Raw genomic sequence first — 10217 nt, 5'->3', positions numbered from 1 at the left:
GACTTTGATTCATTCTTCATAAGAGACACATCAGCAAGAATCCCTTCACTGACAGCATGGACCACTACAACAGTCTCTTCACTCACAAACTCAGGACTGCTGTCACTCTACTGATTCTGGATGTCTTCCTCACGTGTGACTTTTAAATCTTGCAAAGTCCCTTTGTATATGGCGTGTGAGAATTAAATAATGTGACTTTACTTATAAAAAAGAATCTATACTGCGTAAGTTAAAAGGGAGTGAGGGAACATTGACCTTGGACTATCCCAAAAAACGGTTTTGCAAGTTTTACCTCTCTCGCACAGATAGCTTGCTGTTACACAGCATTTAAAGAAGTAGTGTTTTTACCGTGTGTCATAGAAATGCTTATTTCAAAAGAGCAATGTACTAACTTTACATTTTTTGTTAAATTGAACAGATTTTATGTCACATGCATGTGTGTTTGAGTGGCACAAAATATTTAGTGACTGTCATGAGGATGTCGAAGATTATGAACATCCTGGAATGTCTTGCACATCCAAACATTAAAGTAAATGATAGCATCAGTCTCGTTATTTAATAGCCATACATCGTATCTGAGACTTCCACTCATACCAGTTGGATCTTGAGCTTGGCTTCTGGATATCCTTAAGCTCACTGAATGCAATATTTGCAAATTCTTCAATCTACCTCTTAGGTGGCTTGCTGATATTTTAGCTTGTAGAAAACATTTTCTGTGTCTGAACTTCCATGCTGGTAGTTTCTGGTTCAGATACATGTCCAGCTCCTGCCATGTCCAATCACACATACTTGTTCTACGTATCAACTTCCAGCTTTTTTGTAACTTGCACTGTTTCTTTGAATATGATGGGCAAAATGTAATAGAGTGAGAGTTTCAGAAAAATAGAGATTTGCTAAGGTTTTGCAGTTGTTTTTTTTAAGCGGCAATCATTTACACTGCAAAACCAGGTTGATCTTGCTGTGTAAATGATTGCCACTTTAAAAAACCCTGCAAAACCTTACCAAATCTCTCACTTTTTGAAACTCTCACTCTATTACATTTGGCCCAATATCTCTAGACTTGATGAGCTTTTATGTAGTTGGATTCCATAATCTGTCATCTTTACTTTCATGGCAGTATCCAAGTATTATGCTTTTCACTGATTTTTAATCTAGCTTGCATCTTTTTTTATATCTGCATGTAGGCCATACTTCCAAAAAATCTGAGATGGTTTTTTTTACTTGTTTTTCCCTTTAACCATGCTTTAATAGGTGTTATGTCCTTTTAAGGCCACTATAGGAGAATGTATTTTGAAATAAACTGCAGTGGACACTGCTTACTCCCAAAACTGTTTGTGTAGGCCTGCATCCTTCAGTATACAGCGTGCTTTACCCACCAGTGTACAGTTTTCTCATTCATTTACATCGTTTTTGCTCAGGAGTACAGACAATGGCCAATTGATGGGCTATTTCATTATCAGTTCTCAGGGTTATGAGCCTGAGACCGGTTTGATTCTCGACAATAAACTAAAAAAGAGAAAAGTTTTCCAATGGCAGAGCACAAAAAATGATTATATGACACTGTAAAATATAACTTTTAATCTCATTTGCTAAAACCTTATACTGTGAAATATTAAAAACAGATAGATTGAAGAAACGGTGATTAAAAACTCACACTGTATAGTGCTTGCTATGATTATTAGAATTTATTCTGGGTAATTATCACTCCCTACTTAATATATTTATGTAATTGACCCAATAACAATTTATTATTTTGTCACACAGGAGGTACACACAGGAATTTTCATTCGAAACTGTCCCTATTCAGTGTAACCGGGATGTCACTCTTGTATCAAATGTTAACGTTATTCTGTTTTTATATATTTATTTACTCTTATCAATAAATGAATCCCATGTAATATACTGTGTGTTATAAGAAATGGACTGGGTTTTTTTGGCACACAGAAATGAGGTCATGAAAAGTGGGTGGTGACTGCTCCTTACATTGAATTAACCATGACCAACGTGTTACTACTGAGTAGCCTGGATTTCTTGCTGTTTGTTTGCTGTTTTACACAGCAAATGAGAGCCTGATGCATCTGCTTACACTGTGCAACCTGGCACAGGGCCTAATTCACACCTGATCGTTGTGCTGCAAATTGTCCTGCAATCAGATAGTCACCGCCCAGGAGAAGTGAAAATTCACCCCGTGCAAGTGTGCGAATGCATGTGTACGCTGTGTGAAAATTCCCCTCTGTCAGCGGACAGCTGTAAATCCATTCGCCTCACACTCACTATCAAATGTTTTTTTTCCATTCTGTGCATTGTATGCAGTCTGTGCGTAGCTCAATACTTACTCCTCCAGTGTGAAGAAATCAGGCTGATCGGGGCTGGAGCTGACATCACACACCCGCCCTGAAAACGCTTGGGCACTACTGCGTTTTTCCTGACACTCCTAGAAAACGGTCAGTTACCACCCACAAGCGTCCTCTTCCTGTCAATCACCTTGCGAACGCCTGTGAGATCTAAATTTTCGCACCATCCTGTCACTGTTTGGTGACGCGCATGTGCATTGCGGTGCTTGCGCATGCACAGTAGTTCGATAATAGCCCGCTGTGTGAAAATGCACAGCAGCGATCATGTCTGAATTGGGCCCACAGTCTTATGCCAGGAGAAGGGAGCAATTTCTGGCAGAGAGGGATAATACTCGATGCCGATATTTGCACAGGCGGAGAGCCCTGATTTTTGGCAGCATTATGTCCACACTGAGGTTTACCAGCTTGACAAATCTATCGATGTGGACCAGAGACCGCAGGCATGGAGAAGCTTTCTGGGTGACCGTGGAAGCTTTTCAGCTGTAGCAGTGGATGGCACACTTTCAGATGTCACATGCTGCTTCAATTACCTTCTGGAACTTCTCACCCTAGCACTCACCAGAGGATGCGCCAGCTATCCGAAGACCATTGAGCCGTGGAGGAGACTGGCGATTGTGTTGTGGTGGTACGCAAACCCAGGGGAATACTGCACCATCTCCTGCTTGTCACAACTGAGGGTTTAAGCTGACGGGAGGAAGCCTCAGTTGTAGGGGCTGGAATGAAGTTAAACTTAGATGGTTTAATCAGACCCCTGGACATGTAAGTGTGGAAGGAAACCCGAAGGTGTGACCATGACAAGCAAGTTAAAAGTCAAATGAAAGTTTATTAAACAGACTCCGTATAATCACAACAGTGTTCACAGTCAGTATTAGCAGTGGCAGATAATACAGTTCCTGGATCACTAAACCATAGAAGGTATAACAGGGCACTGGTAGGTTGCAGAACAGATGTTATAGTCCTTGGGTAGAATAACCTTACCAGGCCAGGCTGTAGTAGTGGAGACAACCGAGGAACACGCCAGTAGGTGTATAAGATGATGCTGGTAACTGGAATGCACTGAAGGAGTCACTGGACGGAACCAGCCAGATGGTGGAGATACGGAGTTAAAACTGAAAGATGCTAGGGTGCGTGGAAACAGATGAAATGAAGAGTGGTTACCGGTGGTAGTGGATACTGCTGGTAAGTAGAAATCCGCTGGGAGAACACCGGCTCTTTAAGGAGGTTGAATTCTGTTGGAAGCAGGTTGCTGGAAACAGATGGATTAATAGCTGAAAGCTTGGAAGCTGGAAGCAAACGAAGTAATAGCTGAAAGCTGGAGCAGTCACAGAGGATTGCAGAGTCAGGCTGCACCGCAGGATGGAAAGCAGGTGCGGGTCTCATTGTGGATGCTGGAGACAGGAGTTGGAACCTGGAGAAACAAACCACAGGAGAGAGAGACTGGAACAAGGTATGACATTCAAAGCACTGACATCTATCTGGCCTAGACACAGGATACTTATACCTGCTGCTATGCAGGCATTGGCTAGGCAATTATGCAAATTCCAGAGATGGTGGATTGGAGGAATTGGAGCATGTGATCAAATCCAACATGGCTGCGCCCATGCTGGAACCTGGAGGGAAAACTGATTTGTAATGAAATGTGCAAACATAGTGATAATGGCGGCGCCGGCCGTGGAGGACAGGAGACGCCAGACGACAGCTACATGCTGAGACACCTGGAGGGCAGCAGAGGCCGCGGCAGGCATGATACATGATTCTGAGAACCTGCAGCAATAACACAGTAACGGCGGCGGAGGCCGCGGAGGACGGGAGACGCCATGTTGGATTCAAACATGGTGCCGCTGTGGTAGTGTCTCAGAATGACAGGAGGGATGTACAGAGTGTTGACACAGATGAGATCCGGATTTGGAACGCTGGGCCAGTCTCAGAAGACACCTAAACGGCAGGTAATGGCGTTCAGATACCCGGATCGTGACAGCACCCCCCCTTTAGGAGTGGCCCCAGGACACTTCTTAGGCTTTAAAGGAAACTTTGAGTGGAAATTTCGGACCAAGGCAGGAGCATGGACGTCTGAGGCATTGGTCCAAGAGCGTTCTTCAGGACCATAGCCCTTCCAGTCAATGAGATACTGTAACTGACCGTAACGGAAACGTGAGTCCAAAATCTTGGCCACCTCGTACTCGACTCCCCGTTGAGTCTGAACTTTGGGAGCTGGAGGAAGTGCGGAATGAAACCGATTTAGGATCAGCGGTTTCAACAAGGAAACATGAAATGTCCTGGGTATTTTCAAGAAGGGTGGTAACTGTAATCTGTAGGCAACAGGATTGATGACTTGTTCAATCTTGAAGGGACCGATGTAGCGAGGTGCAAATTTCTTGCTGGGAACTCTCAACCTCAAATTCTTTGTGGACAACCACACACGATCACCCACCTTGAGAGCAGGAACCGCTCTACGCTTCCTATCGGCAAACTTCTTATACCTGGATGAGGCTTTAAGCAGGGCTGCGCGGACGTTCCTCCAGTTATTTGAAAACTGACGCAAGGTGACATCCACTGCTGGAACAGAAGTTGCGGGAAGCGGTTGGAATTCTGGGACTTTAGGGTGGAATCCATAATTAATGAAGAATGGTGTAGAAGAAGATGAGGAATGCTATTGATTGTTGTGGCTGAACTCGGCCCAAGGAAGGAGTTGAACCCAGTCATCTTGAGAGGAAGACACATATATACGGAGGAAGGCCTCCAAGTCCTGATTCACCCTCTCGGTTTGACCATTGGTCTGAGGATGGTAAGCCGTGGAAAACTTTAACTTGACTTGGAGGGCTTGACACAAACTTCGCCAAAATTTGGCTACAAATTGTACTCCACGATCCGAGATGATCTCTTCAGGAAGACCGTGAAGTCGGAAGATCTCTTGTATAAACACTTGAGCCAACTTGGAAGCTGACGGAAGACCGGTGAGAGGGATGAAATGTGCCATCTTGGTGAACCGGTCAACTACCACCCAGATGGTATTAAACTTGTTGCAGATAGGTAGATCGGAGACAAAGTCCATCGACAAATGGGTCCATGGTCGACGGGGAACAGATAATGGAACCAGTTGCCCCGCAGGCGACTGGCGGGAGACTTTGTGTTGGGCACACTTTGGGCAGGAGGCAATAAATTCCATAACGTCCTTCTTCAGAGTTGGCCACCAGTAGGACCTAGAAATAAATTCAAGGGTTTTCTGAATGCCTGTATGTCCAGCAAAACGGTAAGCATGGGCCCAATGCATGAGCTTCTTCCTTAGAACTGGCTTAACAAAACTTTTCCCTGGTGGAGGCGTAGAGTCCATCCCTACCGTGGAGAATGCCAACGGATTAATAATAGGATGCTTGTCTGCAGACTCGGACTCATTTTCTTGCTCCCATGAGCGGGAAAGGGCATCGGCCTTACGATTCTGAGAACCCGGACAGAACTGGAGTTTAAAGTCAAACCTAGAAAAGAAAAGTGCCCATCTGGCCTGACGAGGATTCAGACATTGTGCGCCTTTGAGATATAAAAGATTTTTGTGGTCGGTAAGTATGGTGATTGAGTGGGAAGCTCCCTCCAACAGGTATCTCCACTCCTCCAGAGCGAGCTTGATGGCCAGCAACTCCTGATCGCCAATGGCATAGTTGCGCTCAGCTGGGGAGAACTTCCGGGAGAAGAAACTGCAAGGATGTAGATGTCCATCTTTGGCCCTCTGGGATAACACCGCTCCTACTCCAACGGAGGAGGCATCTACCTCTAAGATAAAAGGAGAGTCGGTGTCGGGCTGTTTCAGAACTGGTGCAGAGATGAACCGTTGCTTCAGAAGGTGAAAGGCCTGCGTAGCTTTCTCGGACCACTTGGACGGATTAGCACCTTTCTTGGTTAATGCAGTGATAGGCGCCACAGTGGTGGAAAAGTCTCGTATAAATTTTCTATAATAATTGGCGAACCCTAAGAACCTCTGGACCCCCTTGAGGGTTAAGGGTATAGGCCAATTCTGGATTGCTTGGAGTTTCTCAGGATCCATCTCTAGTCCGGAACCAGACACAATGTAACCTAGAAACGGAATGGTTTTAAATTCAAACACACACTTCTCCAATTTACAATAGAGGTGATTGACACGGAGACGGGAAAGAACCTCTTTTACCTAGAAATGATGATCTTCGAGATTATTAGCAAAGATGAGGATGTCATCTAGATAAACCACGACATGGCGGTACAAGATGTCCCTGAAGATCTCATTCACGAAGTGCTGGAAGACTGCTGGAGCGTTGCTCAATCCGAAGGGCATGACGAGGTACTCATAATGTCCGTCACGGGTGTTAAAAGCGGTCTTCCACTCGTCACCCTCACGGATTCGGATGAGATTGTAGGCACCCCTCAAGTCCAGCTTTGTAAAAATGGTTGCACCACTAACTCTATCAAAGAGCTCGGTAATCAGGGGTAAAGGGTATCGGTTCTTGACGGTAATGTCGTTCAGACCTCTGTAGTCGATGCACGGACGCAGACCACCGTCTTTCTTCTTAACGAAGAAGAAGCCTGCGCCGGCTGGAGAAGAAGATGGTCGGATAAAACCTTCGCCAGGTTCTCTTTGATGTACTCTTCCATGGAGTGTGTCTCAGGCAGAGACAACGGATAAGTTCGGCCTCGCGGTGGAACCTTCCCTGGAATGAGGTCGATTGGGCAGTCCCATTTTCTATGAGGAGGAAGGATATCAGCAGAGGCTTTACTTAACACGTCCGTGAAGTCTTGATATGGAGGAGGCGGAACATCAGATGACCTGGGGAAGGAAGAACAAACAGGAAGAACTTTGGCTAAACAAGTCTCAGCACAGGAGGGACCCCATGCCAGTATTTGTGTAGTCGTCCAGTCAATTGATGGGTTGTGGAGACGGAGCCATGGAAGGCCTAAAACCACTGGATGTGTGGCTCTTGGAATCACTAGAAAAGAAATATACTCAGAATGAAGAACTCCCACTCTCAGACGAACTGGAAGAGTCCTTAAGGAAATGACTGCGTCAAAAATCTTGCTGCCATCCACGGCAGTCAAAGAGATGGACGAGGACAGTCTCTCGGTGGGTAGGGACCACCGTTTAACATAAGCTTCGGTTATGAAATTCCCAGCTGCTCCGGAATCAAGGAGGGCAATGACGTTCCTGTAACGTTGAGCAATTTGGAGCGACACTGGGAGGTTACAATCATGAGGAGATGGAGAGGAGATCATTACTCCTAGCCGGCCCTCTCCTTGGCGAGCTAGGATCTGGAGTTTCCCGAACGTTTGGGACAGGCGTTGATAGTGTGCGACGGAGCTGCACAGTAGAGACATAGAGACTCGGAGAGGCGTCTTCGGCGCTCAGCGGGAGATAGACGGGAACGACCAATTTGCATAGGCTCATCCTTGGATGGAGATGGTTGACGAGGAGGAGGAGCAGAAGATTTAGGAACGGATGATCTTCCTCGCTCGGTTGCTCTTTCTCTGAACCGTAGATCAACCTTCGTGCATAGTGAAATTAGCTCATCCAACTTAGAAGGCAAGTCTCTGGTAGCTAACTCGTCTTTAATGCGTTCTGACAAGCCATGCCAGAATGCAGCATACAGGGCCTCGTCGTTCCAGGCCAGTTCAGATGCCAGGATTTTGAACTGTATAAGATACTGTCCCACAGTACGTGTTCCCTGGCGTAGACGGAGAATCTCAGATGAAGCAGAGGAAACCCGGCCCGGCTCGTCGAAGATGCGCCTGAATGATGCTACAAAGTCAGTATAGGAGGACAGCAGGGGATCAGACTTCTCCCATAACGGTGATGCCCAATCAAGGGCTGAGCCACTGAGGAGAGAAATAATATAAGCAACTTTGGTACGGTCACTGGGGAAGTTGCCAGATTGAAGCTCAAAATGGATTTCGCATTGGTTGAGAAATCCCCTGCAGAACCTTGGAGATCCGTCAAATTTTGCTGGCGTTGGAAGATGAAGACGTGGTATGGAAATGGGCAAGGTGGGTGGGGTTACAGCTGGAGTCACTGTGGTGGACGCACCAGACGTGCCAGGTCCACGGAGGGTCGTCTGAATCCCATCCAGCCGAGTAGAGAGATCCTGGAGACAGCGGATGATGTGACCTTGTGCAGCCTCCTGATGTTCGAGTCTGGCTGCCAGTTCTTGCATAGGTCTAGCCGCTTGATCCTGGTCTCCGGCTGGATTCATCTGGTCAGTGCTTACTGTCACAACTGAGGGTTTAAGCTGACGGGAGGAAGCCTCAGTTGTAGGGGCTGGAATGAAGTTAAACTTAGATGGTTTAATCAGACCCCTGGACATGTAAGTGTGGAAGGAAACCCGAAGGTGTGACCATGACAAGCAAGTTAAAAGTCAAATGAAAGTTTATTAAACAGACTCCGTATAATCACAACAGTGTTCACAGTCAGTATTAGCAGTGGCAGATAATACAGTTCCTGGATCACTAAACCATAGAAGGTATAACAGGGCACTGGTAGGTTGCAGAACAGATGTTATAGTCCTTGGGTAGAATAACCTTACAAGGCCAGGCTGTAGTAGTGGAGACAACCGAGGAACACGCCAGTAGGTGTATAAGATGATGCTGGTAACTGGAATGCACTGAAGGAGTCACTGGACGGAACCAGCCAGATGGTGGAGATACGGAGTTAAAACTGAAAGATGCTAGGGTGCGTGGAAACAGATGAAATGAAGAGTGGTTACCGGTGGTAGTGGATACTGCTGGTAAGTAGAAATCCGCTGGGAGAACACCGGCTCTTTAAGGAGGTCGAATTCTGTTGGAAGCAGGTTGCTGGAAACAGATGGATTAATAGCTGAAAGCTTGGAAGCTGGAAGCAAACGAAGTAATAGCTGAAAGCTGGAGCAGTCACAGAGGATTGCAGAGTCAGGCTGCACCGCAGGATGGAAAGCAGGTGCGGGTCTCTTTGTGGATGCTGGAGACAGGAGCTGGAACCTGGAGAAACAAACCACAGGAGAGAGAGACTGGAACAAGGGGGTAAATTTACTAAGGTGGGAGATTTTTAGAACTGGTGATGTTGCCCATAGCAACCAATCAGATTATATCTAGTATCTGCTAGAAGCAGCTAGATAAATGGTAAGTAGAATCTGATTGGTTGCCATGGGCAACATCACCAGTTCTAAAAATCTCTCACTTTAGTAAATTTACCCCAAGGTATGACATTCAAAGCACTGACATCTATCTGGCCTAGACACAGGATACTTATACCTGCTGCTATGCAGGCATTGGCTAGGCAATTATGCAGATTCCAGAGATGGTGGATTGGAGGAATTGGAGCATGTGATCAAATCCAACATGGCTGCGCCCATGCTGGAACCTGGAGGGAAAACTGGTTTGTAATGAAATGTGCAAACATAGTGATAATGGCGGCGCCGGCCGCGGAGGACAGGAGACGCCAGACGACAGCTACATGCTGAGACACCTGGAGGGCAGCAGAGGCCGCGGCAGGCATGATATATGATTCTGAGAACCTGCAGCAATAACACAGTAACGGCGGCGGAGGCCGCGGAGGACGGGAGACGCCATGTTGGATTCAAACATGGCGCCGCTGTGGTAGTGTCTCAGAATGACAGGAGGGATGTGCAGAGTGTTGACACAGATGAGATCCGGATTTGGAACGCTGGGCCAGTCTCAGAAGACACCTAAACGGCAGGTAATGGCGTCCAGATACCCGGATCGTGACACTGCTTGTTTGGTGTAGGCATATTGACGGTGTGTGTGCTAGTGCGGGAAGTGATCCAGGTATTGCTGGATACCCTTTACTACTACTTCATCATCTCCTTACCACAAAGTGACCAGCTGGATGACATGATAAAAGGTTTCCTGTAAAGT

Source organism: Pseudophryne corroboree, chromosome 2, assembly GCF_028390025.1.
Source record: "Pseudophryne corroboree isolate aPseCor3 chromosome 2, aPseCor3.hap2, whole genome shotgun sequence".
NCBI lineage: Eukaryota > Metazoa > Chordata > Amphibia > Anura > Myobatrachidae > Pseudophryne > Pseudophryne corroboree.
The sequence above is the reverse complement of the archived record's forward strand: the minus strand, read 5'-3'. Positions refer to the sequence as shown.